This window comes from Equus asinus, chromosome X (genome assembly GCF_041296235.1).
Source record: "Equus asinus isolate D_3611 breed Donkey chromosome X, EquAss-T2T_v2, whole genome shotgun sequence".
Taxonomy (NCBI): domain Eukaryota; kingdom Metazoa; phylum Chordata; class Mammalia; order Perissodactyla; family Equidae; genus Equus; species Equus asinus.
This window is the reverse complement of record NC_091820.1, coordinates 62022353-62036173: the sequence shown is the minus strand read 5'-3', so window position 1 is coordinate 62036173 and position 13821 is coordinate 62022353.

Below are 13821 nucleotides of genomic sequence, written 5' to 3'. Positions count from 1 at the left end.
TACAGTTGTAAATAAGAATGAAAAAGCATTCTATGTACTGATATAGTATATTGTCATGAAGTATTAAGTTAAAAATAGCAGAGTAAAGAACAGCCTATATAGTATGCCACCTTTTGAAAACTAAAAAGAAAAAAGTATACCTTAATATTTGCTTGTATTCACATTAAGAAACTGAAAGAATCACAAGAAAAAACCTTAATAATTAATAACCTTAATTAATAAAAGTGATACTTGTGAGGGATAATTGTGTGGGGGACTGGACTTGGCCACCCCAAGATACCTCTGTTTGGCATGAGGATTATTTTCAGCTGGTTACTTTTAAAAACTGCAGACATGAGAGAAACTCTGAAAAGTAGAAGTTACCTTTGTAAAATACATTTACATTTGTAAAGGAAATCTCCATCTGTAAAGGTATCTCCCTCTGTAAAGGTGTCTCCCTCTCTGTACCAGGAAGAAGGGGGGATGACCTTATCTCTAGAAACTCTTAATCAATGTGGAAGGCAAGGACTTAAATCTACATAATAATCTTACTCTTGTTTACTGTGCTTTTCTGGTAATATCCCATAACTGACTCCCCCCACCCCCAACATCATCCTTTGTCTTTAGCTGAGGGTAGTATTTAAGGTAAGAGTTTCCACCATTTTGGCGAGTTGCTCAGTTTTCCTGAGCGTCTCCCATGAATACATGTTATAAAGCTTTGTTTAATTTTCTCCTGTTATTCTGTCTCGGGTGAATTTAATTCATTGTCCAGCCAGAAGGACCCAGAGTGGGTAGAGGAAATGTCTTCCTCCCCTACAGTAGGAACTGAACAGATGGAGGATAGAGATAGAAGGTAGAGTTTTCACTGTATACATCTGTATGTGTATACATGTATTCAATCATATGAATATATCACCTATTCAAAACATTAAACAAAATTATTCTCTAAAGTGAATAGTGGTTTTCTCTTTCTGGGTGGCTTTTATTTTATTCTTCACATCCTTATACTATCTGTATCTCCCAAATCCTCTATAATAAACATATTATATGAGGGATTGCTATCTGAGGAGGAGAGGCCTAGGTGAACAAGACACAGCTGAATAGCCTTTATCAATCTTACCTAGGGTTGAATCATAGCTTATCCCTTGGGATCATTTACCTTCAGGATGGAGAAAGAGATCTCAGTATGGGGTCTCCCATAGCCCCATTTATGCCCTCTTACTTTGCATCACAAGACCCTTGTTTTTTAGCCAACAAACATTTACCAAATACTGCATCAGACTGAGCAGTGGCCATAGGATTAGCAGATAAAATAGAGAGTTTCTAGTTAAATTTGAATTTTAGATAAACAAATAATTTTACTGTAAAACTAGACTGAAAATTATATGTTTATCTGGGATTCAAACTTAACTATTTGGTTTTTGGTTTCTGGTTTTTTCTAAATCTGACAACCCTAGAAGTGGGCCAGCTGAGTCAGATGTGCCAGTCCTTAAAGAGCCATAGAAGATCACTGGAAATGATGATACAAATGAAGGCAGTGTGATTAAAAGGCATTCTTCAATAAGCTGTTTGGGAAGGGAATGGAGATGAAGATAGGGATGAGAGTGCTCAAGTAGCAAGAAATGGGCTAAACTGCCTTAAAAGAAGAGTGAGTCCTGTTACTCTTAGGGTTGTTGTTTTGCTAAGTTAGAGATACAAGTTTGGGGCTGGAGGTGAATTTGGGTGGCTCTGCCTTTAAGGCACTTGCAATCTAGTTGAGGGAAAAAGGCTTACAATTAGAGATGAGATAAATGCTACACCAATATAACAGCTAACATGTATTGAGCACTTACTCTGTGCCAGACACTATTCTAAGTAGTTCACTTATGTTAATTCATTTTATCCTCATTAAGAACTGCAGGTGGATACTCTTATTACCACATTTTACAGATGAGGAAGTCAATATTCAGAGGATACATAAATTGCCCAAAGTCACAGTGTTAGTGGTAGAGCTGGGATTCAAACATAGATTGAATGACTCTAGAGCCTGAGTATATAACAGCTGTGCACTCTATAGTGCAGCCTCTGAAATTATGGAAGTTCAGAGAAGGAGCGATCCATGTAGCCTGGAGTATTCAGGAAGAAACTTGTTGAAGACGCAGGACTTATTGTGCCTGTGCTTGAACACAGAACAAATTTTAACAGGGAGTGGGAAAAAACAGTACTTTAAATGGAGGGAACAGCATAAAGGAAAATCTAGAGGTGGAAAGGGAGACTGCAGCATGAAGATTTACATCAAGTGAGTAAATTCATTTACAGCAATATAAATATATAAATTAGATATTAGATGTGATTCAAATTCATTCATTTAAATCTTTTAATGCTTTCAATTATGGTCATGCATCACTTAACAACAGGCATACATTCTGAGAAATGAGTTGCTAGGCTATTTTGTGTTGTACAAACATCATAGAGTGTACTGAAGGGGAACAAAATTTGCCATCCCAAAATATGTCTCTTTTACATGACTATTTTATGCTGATTTTTTTTTAAGATTTTATTTTTCCTTTTTCTTTGTTGTGGGTCCTTCTAGTTGTGGCATGTGGGACGCTGCCTCAGCGTGGTTTGATGAGCAGTGCCATGTCCGCGCCCAGGATTCGAACCAACGAAACACTGGGCTGCCTGCAGCAGAGCGCGCGAACTTAACCACACGGCCATGGGGCCAGCCCCTATGCTGATTATTTTTAAGAAACAAAAAACTCAGAAAGTTTTTCTTGATACATCCCCCTTGACTATCTAAAAGAATTCAGATTTAAAAAAAAACAGTCTCAGGAAGTAAGCTATCGCCTTAGTATAACATGAACTAGGTGGTAGACAGGGAGGAATCTAGAAAAGCCTGTTTGTTGGGCTCCCTTCTGTGTTCTTCCATTTGTGTGTGGCCAAACACTTGTTTTCTAAACGTTTGTTCCTGTTCACCTAAGTGTGAATTGCCTTTCTTCCCTTTGAAATCTCTGACCCTCCTCACCCCCAACATGTTCTTTTGTCTTTAGCTGAGATGGTATTTAAGGTGAGAGTTTCAGCCATTTTGGTGAATTGCTTATTTTTCCTGGCTCTCTCCCATGTATACCTGTTATTAAACTTTAGTTTGTTTTTCTCCTGTTAATCTGTCTCATGTCAATTTCTTAGACCAGCCAGAAGAACCTCGAGGGATAGAGAAAAATTTCTTCCTCTCCTGCAGTACTTACACAAAGCTAGATGGTATCGCCTACTACACATCTAGGCTATATGGTACTAATCTTATGGGTCCATCATTGACCACAGCGTCATTATGTGACACTTGGCCATAATTGATAGTTCTTATAACTGTCATATAACTGAAGGACATTATAACCTAGAAGATGAGAGTATTTAACTTGTTTCTTCAGAAATAAAATCAAATCACACCTTGAAAAGGTGAAGGAAGGTAGGAAAAGAAAGGTCAGTTTTTCACTCTTCCAACTTCTATTGATAAGATAACAGGTAATTCAAATAAATGATTAATCTCTTATTCATATTTCACTCTCTTTGAAATAACTTATCAGTTCTTGTGCAAACTAAATTATCACTCCAATTTTCTTATTTGACACCGTTAATATCTTTGAATTAACTTTGAATTAGTACAAATTACTAAACTCTGATTGATTTTTTTATCTCAGAAGTGGCACTCCTTCTCAACATTTTTCCTATTCCTAACATTCTCTCTGCCCCTGCCTAATCATGTGGGGCCTAGCATATTTGAATTTTGAGAAATTCAACAGTGGTGATGTTTCATGCACTGGAAAAAAAGATTAAGAGGATCAAGCCCTAACTTATCCCACACAAGATAGATTGCTTCAGGCAAAGAGCCCTTTTAAACCTTCTAAAATTAAAAAAGATGTTGTTTTTATTAATAAATTATATTGCATACATGAGAAGAATGGGTTTGTGTTGATAGTTGAAAGAAATGAAGAAAAATTGACTGAGGTCCAACCATCCTAATGAGAATTCTCAGATGTCTATTACATGGCATTAGCCATGCCATTTACTTAACTCAATTCACATTATTATCGTCATTTGAATGCAAACATACAATTAATGTCCTCTTTTCCATCTTACTCAATGTGGTATTATTGTAGACAGAGCTCCAAACTACAGTGATACAGAGACAGAAGAGTCCCCCTATACACCAAATATCTGGAGCCCAGAAAAGAACAATCAGGGGAAGTGAGCTTTTTTGCTTTATAAAAATAAGTCAATAAGTAACCAGCTCAGAATACTCCTTTTAGTCAATCATGCTCACATCAAGCAAAATAAACTTTTCCTCAAAGTCTTTCAAGAAGTAGTATTCCTGTTCTCTTTCCCTCATGAATGCCCAGAAATCTGGCTTCCCGCATAGCTTTCCTCTCCAACTTCCAACTCTACTGAGGCTATTTTTGCCAACAGTCCTTGCCATTATGTTTCTAATGATCACTTCCACCAGCCTCTCCTCAGTTTTCTGTCTATTTGAACTCTCGGCATTTAATGTTAACCAGCCCCTTCTTAAAAGGTTTCCTCCTTTCATTTTTACAACATTACATCAACCTAGTTTTCTTTTTTATATCTCTGACAATCTTTTGTCTTATTGACTAATCTACCTCTTACTTGAATGTATTACATGTAGCCATACCTCACAATTTAGTTTTTGACCCTTTGTTATTTCCTGTTTGGTCTACTGCCCATGTAACTTATTAAAATAAGTTCAATTATCTCCCTAATATGGATGATTTAAATCTCTATCTCCAATCATGTCTTCTCACCTGAGTTGCAATTCTTTATTTCAAAATGTCTGCTGAACATTTCTACTGAGATACTAGCAACAATAATATTCCATATTTTACTTTAAAATTTATAAAGTACTTTCACATACATTATCTCATTTGATCCTATCAAGCATCCTTTGAATTAAGAAGTTCATGTATTATTGTCACTTTATTGAAGAAAAAACTGACTTTTAGATATTAAGAGATTTTCTCAACACTGAACAGGTAGTAAATGTTGAAGTCACGAAGGGAAATGCACAATGATGTTGACTGAATAAACAAACAAATCTTTAGAGTTCAATCCCAATGTTATTAAATTGAGTTCAACTTGAGTTAGACACATCCAAAAGTCGCCTCTTAATGTTGGTTTTCCCTTCCCAAACCATTTCCTACCCCAACTTTCCTACTTATGTCAATAACATCATAATTCTCTCAATCATTCAGGTTCATGGCTTTGACCACCTATGAATTATTCTATTTCTATTAGCCAGTAGAAATAGACCAATCTAGCCAATCATTAAGTCTAGCCAGCAATTTGTTCCTTCTAAAGACTCAGTGTCAAAGTTACCAACAAGCAGATCTAAGTTCAACATTTAATGAAATTTATTATTTTTTTGTACTTCCTTCACCCATTTTCTCAACCCCAACCCCCCTCCTCTGGCAATCATCAATCTGTTCTCTATATCTATGAGCTTGATTTTTTTAAAGATTTTCACATGTAAGAGAGATTATATGATATTTTTCTTTCTCTGTCCAACTTATTTCACTTAGCATAATGCCCTCAAGGTCCATCCATGTTGTCACAAATGGCAAGATTTCAACTTTTTGATGGCTGAATAATATTTCATTGGTGTATATATATGTATACACACACGCACACACACACACGTTTTTTCTGCTCATCCATCAATGGACACTTAGGTTGTTTTCATATCTTGGCTGTTGTAAATAATGCTAGAATGAATATGAGGGTGCTTATATCTTTTCGAGTTAGTGTTTTTGTTTTCTTCAGATAAAGACCCAAAAGTGGAATTGCTGGATAACATGGCAGTTCAATTTTTAATTTTTTGAGGAACCTCCATACTGTTTTCCATAGTGGCTGCACAAATTTACATCCATATCAACAATGCACAAGGATTCCCTTTCCTCCACATCCTGGCCAGTACTTGTTATTTCTTGTCTTTTTGATAAAAGCCATTCTAACAGGTGTGAGATGATATCTCATTATGGTTTTGATTTGCATTTCCCTGATGATTAATGATGCTGAGCATCTTTTCATGTACCTGTTGGCCATCTGTATGTCTTCTTTGAAAATATGTCTATTCATATCTTTTGCCCACTCTTCAGTCAGGTTGTTTGCTTTTTTGCTGTTGAGTTGTATATGTTTTGTTTTGTTTTCTGGGAAAGATTTGCCCTGAGCTAACATCTGTTGCCAATCATTCTCTTTTTTGTTCTCCCCAAAGCCCGACTACATAGTTGCATATTCTAGCTGTATGTCCTTCTAGTTCTTCTGTGTGAGCAGCTGCCACAGCATAGCTACTGACAGACAAGTGGTGTGGTTCCATGCCCAGGAACCAAACTTGGGCCACCAAAGCAGAGTGTGCTGAACTTTAACTTCTAGGCCATCAGGGCTGCCTCTGTATGAGTTTTTCATATTTTTTGGATATCAACTCTTTATCAGATATATGATTTGAAAATATCTTCTCCCATTCTGTAGCTTGCCTTTTGTTTTCTTGATGGTTTTAGCTTTTTCATATGATGTGGTCCCATTTATGTATTTTTGCTTTGGTGTCCCTTGCCTTTGGAGTCAGATCCAAGAAAACATCACTAAGGCAAATGTCAAAAAACTTCACACCTATGTTTTCTTCTAGGGATTTTATGGTTTCAGGTCTTACATTCAAGTCTTTAAACCATTTTAAGTAATTTTTTAGTATGGTGTAAGGTAATGGTCCAGTTTCATTCTTTTGCATGTGGCTGTCTAGTTTTCTCAACACCATTTGTTGAAGAGACTGTCCCTTCCCCACTGTATTTTCTTGCCTCCTTTGTCATAAATTAATTGACCATATATGCCTGGGTTTATTTCTGGGATCTTTATTCTGTTCCATTGATCTATGTTTCTGTTTTTATGCCAATACCATGCTGTTTTGATTACAACAGCTTTGTAATATAGTTTGACATTAGGGAGAATGATGCCTCTAGCTTTGTTCTTTTTTCTCAAGATTGCTTTGGCTATTTAGGATCTTTTGTGGTTCCACTCAAATTTTAGGATTGTTTGTTCTGTTTCTGTGAAAAATGCCTTTGGAATTTTAATGGAGATTGCATTGAATCTGTAGATTGCTTTGGGTAATATGGGTATTTTAACAATATTGATTCATCCACTCCATGTGCATGAGATATCTTTCCATTAATTTGTGTCTTCTTCAATTTCTTTCATTAATGTCTTATAGTTTTCAGTATACAGGTCTTTCACCTCCTTGATTAAATTTATTCCTAGGTATTTTATTCTTTACCATGAAATTGTAAATGAGATTGCTTTCTTTTTTTCTCTTTCCGATAGTTTTTTATTAGTGCATAGAAAAGCAACAGATTTTTATGTATTGATTTTGTATCCTGTAACTACTGAATTTGTTTGTTAGTTCTAACGGTTTTTTAATGGAGTGTTTAGGATTTTCTATATATAATATTATGTCATATGCAAATAGTGACAATTTTAATTCTCCTTTCCAATTTGGATTCCTTTCACCTCTTTTTCTTGCCTAATTACTCTGGCTAGGACTTCCATTACTATATTGAATAGAAGTGGTGAGAGTGGTTATCCTTGTCTCACTCCTGTTCTTAGAGGAAAGGCTTTCAGCTTTTCATTGTCGAGTATGATTTTTAAAATTTAGATTTTAGCCAAAAAAAAAAATAAATCAGGCAACAATGAAATTCACTGCCATAGGAAGTCTCAGAGATGGTATAAAAAAGATGTATTCACAGGGTTGGAAGTTAGACTAAAACACATTTACATACTCATTCTAACAATAGGATCTGTGAAATTCTATGACAATATCTCCTGGGCATTTCATTCACATTGGCATCACCTTAGAACAGATCCTTAAATAGATCAGCTCACACATGGACTGCTAAGGCAACATCTTAACCTTTTACTATTTTCTCAGTCCCTTTCTCTGAACACCACTATCAGACAATATTTCTAAGTATTATATTCCTCTTACAACTTCTTAACTTCAAAATGTAAGGTGAATCTATGCTGATCTCAAGATAAACTTGTTAGTCTGTCATTCAAAAATTTCTACAATTCCCATCTAATTTTATCTTGTAATTCCACCACAAATTGCACCCTAAATTCTAGCCAAGTCATTCTCCCAACTGACCCTTATAAATAAGCTCCACCATCATTAGAGACAAATATACTGCCCCCACATAAATCTACAGTGTCCTGGTTCTTTGTCTTATTTTATGGAAAATCTTAAAAAGTGCTATTGAAATTTTGTTCTATGCTTATTGGCAATCACACAGTGTCTAACATGAGGAAAAAAAGGCAGACACATGGCATAATCAGAATTCCTTAGTTTTGCTATTTTTTCCCAAGATACAATGAATAATATCTTGGTGGCACAATATAAAAAAGAGATACATCTTCAAAAGCAAACATTTTACTATCACGTCATTAATAGTGAAAGATAATATCTTTTTGTAAATAAATTATATTTTTGTCTCATTTCAAGGGGTGCTTTATTAGCCAATTCCCTCTGTACTCTACTTGCTATAGCTTTGATCCAGTAGTTTAATAGTTGATTGGAAAAGAATCCAAGAGAATTACCTGCCCCACAAAATAGCCTGACATCTATGCAGCTGGAAATTTATGAAAACTGTATGCTCAGTGGGTATAGTATTGAAAGGGGCATGTGGTCAATTATTTTTCTGACATACTCTCATTTATGATGTAGTGAAGCTTCACTAATTTGAATTAAATGCAGGAATAAGGGAAGCCCGAAATGTAAACCTATATTGAAAAATTTGAATTGCATTAATTTTAAGTACACAGTGCAAATAGGATCCAGCTAACACAGCTAGCAAGAAGAGATCCTATGGGCCTGACTTTATAAAAAATAATAATTAACAAGCCATCTCTTTTCATTTAAATAGATGCTTTCAAAGGGCTTGGTGACATGGGTTCCCTTTATACTCTCCCTAAGAAATCTGGTTTACATTCTTCATTTCCTCAATAAAGCCTTCAGTTACAAATGATAAAAAGAAAGATAAATATCACTCAAAAGTTCAAATCATGATAAGTTGTCTTTTCAAATTAATAAATAAAATTGAAGACCTTTATCATGAATCCCAAAAGGGCCACCAAACATCAGCAGAGATCAGCACCATTGTGGTTTCTAAAAGCATCATATCATGATACTACACTGTTGCAATTGTCTACTCAGATGGTTGCTTCCCACTGTAGACTGTGAGCTCTCAGATGACAGGGACCTGGTGCAGTGCTCTGCACATAATACTCAGGGAAGCCTAAAAGTCTTTTCTACAATTGAGGTGCGTACACTTTAGTATGTTGCATTTGTCTGCCTACCATTCCCCAAACTTCTATCCCATGGCTATTGAGATTTCAGGACTATGCTAATGGCTAAGCACAGAATAATGACAGGAGAAGTGAGGTAGGGAGAGGCAGGGTAGAATATTATCAAGACATTATCTGCTGGAATTTTTTTGACTCCTTCTTTCCTAAGTGTCAAGTGCATACTAGAAAGGTGACATTGCTGAATATTTGAGTTTGGTAAGTTGGGATCCATATCAAACTGTTTCATTTAACATTTAAACCTATGGGAGAGAGCTTGTATGGTATTCCCCAGTGAAAATGAAAGAGTTTTAAAATATAGTAATAGAAAATAGTAAAATATAGTAATAGTAGTGAGGATTGAAAACAATGATTTGGTAACTACATAAAGGGATAGCTGAGATCATGAAAGCTAATGGGTCCTTGAGGGAGAAGAGAAAGCTGGATATTGAACTTTAGGAGAATGCCCACAGTTAGGCAGCAATGGAGATAAAAAGCAATCAGAGACAGAACAAATGAGAAAATAAAGTGGCACAGAAAGCCAAGAAAGCTGTAATTATATTTTGCAAGGCTTCCTGGATTTGCAGGTTGCGTAATCTTGATTAAGGTTAAAGGCCAATGGCAGCATTCCAGCTTCCTTTCAGCACTATTTACAAGAAAAGTCAGCTTGCCAAAAACACTTAAATTATTTCTTATTTTGAACTGTTAAAAAAAAATAGCAAACTTTTTTAACAGATGTGATTGTTTATTATTTCTGAGATGTCTGAAAGTTCAGGGTTGAGTGCGGGAAACTTCATTTGTCATGTAGCAGAAGTGCTTCTAAACTTGGTAGAGATCCTAGAACATAGTTAAACATCAGGCATCTTGAGGAATATCCAACAAATAAAAGAGCTCTGCTGCAGGTTTTCAACAGCCTGCCCACCCCTTCCCCCAGTACTACATCCAAAGAGTACTTGTTGAGATCCAAAAATGCTGCAGAGATTAAAACAGTTGTTACGTAACCTTACTTGGTTTCCACATTCTCAATCATCAGAAAAAAGGAAAATGTGGTTATATACCTCTGGTGCAAAATAAAATCTAAGTTTCTTTGCCGCTCTGAACTACATGGGATTTTTGCATTTGGGGCAGATAACACTTTGGTAGCAGACGTTGAGTATTTGGTGTACAAATCTACAAGAAGCAACCTGTGTTATCATGTAGAATGCTCTCAAGTGTGTTCATCCTGTCTGATAATTTTTCCAGGATACCCTTATCTATATTATCAAGTTTCCATTAAGGTATCTGGGCCTAAAGCATAAAGAGCACTTGGTTAAAGACACACTCATTCTCTATACTTTCTTCTAGGCATATTCTGACATATTACTGGCATGCTCCTACTATGTTTAGACCTAGGTAATTGCAATTGCTGGAGGGTGGTGGTAAAAACACCAGGATTTAATGCAACTAGATGCTCTCTTCTCCTACCATTTACGCTTTAACTCTAATCAGCCATCTTCCAATGAAGAGTCACAAGTCACAAAGGGAAATGCTATTAGTCATTTTCACAACTGAGAAAACAACTCTAAACACATGACCTGCTGAAGGAAAGTTAGGGATATCATCTTTGTATACTAGGAATAGAGCTTTAGTTTAGAATTCCCATATGTCTCATAGTGTCCCTTCTCTAATACCAAATTGGTTATGGTGTCGGCCCTGGAAAACGTGAGGGGAACACCATTTTAGTTCTCTTCACTGCTTGCCTGTACACTTGGCTCCCCCATATTCCTTGCTTTTAGCTGAAGAGTGGCTCAGCATGGCTAACCAGACGCCCTGCCTTTATTGCCATCACCCTCAGGCTTGGAGATTTTGTCTATGGCCTTGGGCTAATGAGTATAGCAATTCTCTTTGGTTCTCATAGTAACTCAAGACAACATTCTTGGAGGGGCTGGCCCTGTGGCACAGTGGTTAAGATCACTCCACTTTGGCGGCCCAGGGTTCACCGGTTCGGATCCCGGGTGCAGACCTACACACTGCTTGTCACAAGCCATGCTGTGGCAGGCATCCCACATAAAATAGAGGAAGATGGGTATGGATGTTAGCTCAGGGCCAGCCTTCCTCAGCAAAGAAAGGGAGGATTGGCAGCAGATGTTAGCTCAATGCTAATCTTCCTCAAAAAAAATAAAGACAACACTCTTGGACCAAAATTTGTCTCAACAATCAATCTATATTTATTTAACTCTTACTACGACTATAATAATATCCTAAGTATTGTTGGGTAATGGCAAAAAGTTCCTCCCTTCAAGGAGTTTACAATCAAGCTATGGTTATAGATAATATAGAATAACATAATTTCTAGGAACTCATCCCTGGAAAATATAGATGTGCATAAGATAGCAGTACAACAGTATTTATTGTAGCATTCGTTATAATAAAATATTGGAAAAAGCCTATCTGTTCAACAATATGGGACTGTTTAAATAGTGTTATATGTATATGATAAAATAATGGAACATTATAAAATTATATTGTTTTGCGGCATTATTTGTAATATCTAAAAATTAAAAACAACCAAATGTCCACCAAAAGGAAACTTGTTAATAGGAGGCTAGTTAAATAAATTATGATACATCCATGCAATAGAGTAGACAAAGCTGCAAACATGAATGAGAAAGCACTCTAGGAATTGATATAAAAAAGATCTGTAAGATATATCATTAAGTGAACGAAAATGGTTCATAATAGCACCTTTAAAATGCTACATTTTGAAAAGCTGGTGGGTGGACGTAAAATTAAAATATGACTTTATATTTGCTTATGTTTTCATTTTCTAAAAACTGTAAAAAGATGCACAAAAGACCTAATAAAAGTAGTTACCTGTGGTAGAGGAAAAGATTGAGAACTGAGTGAAGAGAGGAACAGTGACAAGAAAAAAGACATGTCGCTCTTCACCTTTTCACGTCATTTCATTTTGAACTATGAGACTTTGTTATATTCAAAATATAAAATAAAATATGCTGTCGAAAAAAATTTACTGACATATTCATAATATATTATAAGTGAAAAATCAGGCTAAAATATAATTTGTACATTATATTATTTTGTAAGAAAGAATGTATTTGTGTGTGTGTCTGTGTCTGTGTGTTTGTTCAGAAGACAGATGTTAGGAGAGTTTGGAAGATGCTGGCATAGGAAGATCCTGAACTCACCTCTTTCTACAGACACAACAAACCTATAACTACCTATGTAACAATTTCCTCTGAGAGAGATTTTGAAACTGGATAAAAAGAACCTCCACAACAAGGGACAACACAGACAGGGGTGGAAGAGGAAGAGTTACAGCCCTGGTGAGAAAAAAACATACCCTAGCCATGATGCTTCATGTCAGGAGCAATCTCAAAGGTATGGAGCTTTTCCCAGAGGAGCGAGGGATTCAAACTCCACATTAGGCACCCCAGCCATTAGATCCAGCACAAGAGAGACAAAATCCCATAATACCTGGCTTTGAAAACCAATGGAGAATATGCCCAGGAAAACTATAGAACTTCAGGGAAAGAAAAACCTGCTCTTAAAGGACCCCCACACAGATTCACTTGACCTGGAACACAGGACACAAACACCAGATAGAAAAATGCATAGTCCTTTGGTAAAATAGACTCACTTACTATGCTCAGAGCACATCTCAGAGAGGAAGGAGCTAGCTGGGCTCATCCTCTAGAGACTGAGACACTGGAAACAGCCATTATTGTGACCTAGCTCAGTCGTGCTGATACAGATGCTGGAAGGTGCCATTAGAATCCTTCCTCTAGCCTGTTAGCACAAAGGTCTTCCCCACCAACTAGAGCACATGAGGCAATTGAGCACATTAAAGCAGCAGGCAGCCCACTGCTGGGTCCAGCCCCACACACCAGCAAGCCCACAGCCTACTTGAGCCACTGGGCCTTGCAAACACACACAGTGGGAATCTACACCCCCCAAAAACTCCTGAAACAGTGTGCCTGGGGACTGCCCTACATCAGCACTCCTGAGGCAGCTTCCACCACATGGTCATGTAGCCAGTTCTTGCCAGAGGCCTTCCCTGTCCAAAAGCAAGCTGACAACAGCCACATATCATGTATCTACCCTCACAGGAAGCCTACTCTGCCCACCAATGCATCTGAGTCAGCCCAGCATCACAGGGGCATGCAGCCAGCCATATTGAAGACCTACAGCAGTTGTGTGCCCCCTGGGCCTAGCAACCAAACACATTTAGGGCCTGAGTGCTAACCAGCAAAACTTCAGTAGTCGTGTACTACCATACCTTGCAGCCAGCCATCCCATGGGTTTGTGACACCCAATAACATGCCTGTAGCAGGTGCACATGGCCGGGCCTCACAACAAGCTGGTCTGGGAGCCAGGCCAGCTCATCCACATGCCTGCAGCAAGAGCAACCCTTCCATAACATAAGGGCACATGTAGCCCACACAGGGGACATTCCTGAAACATTTGGAACTAGTAACA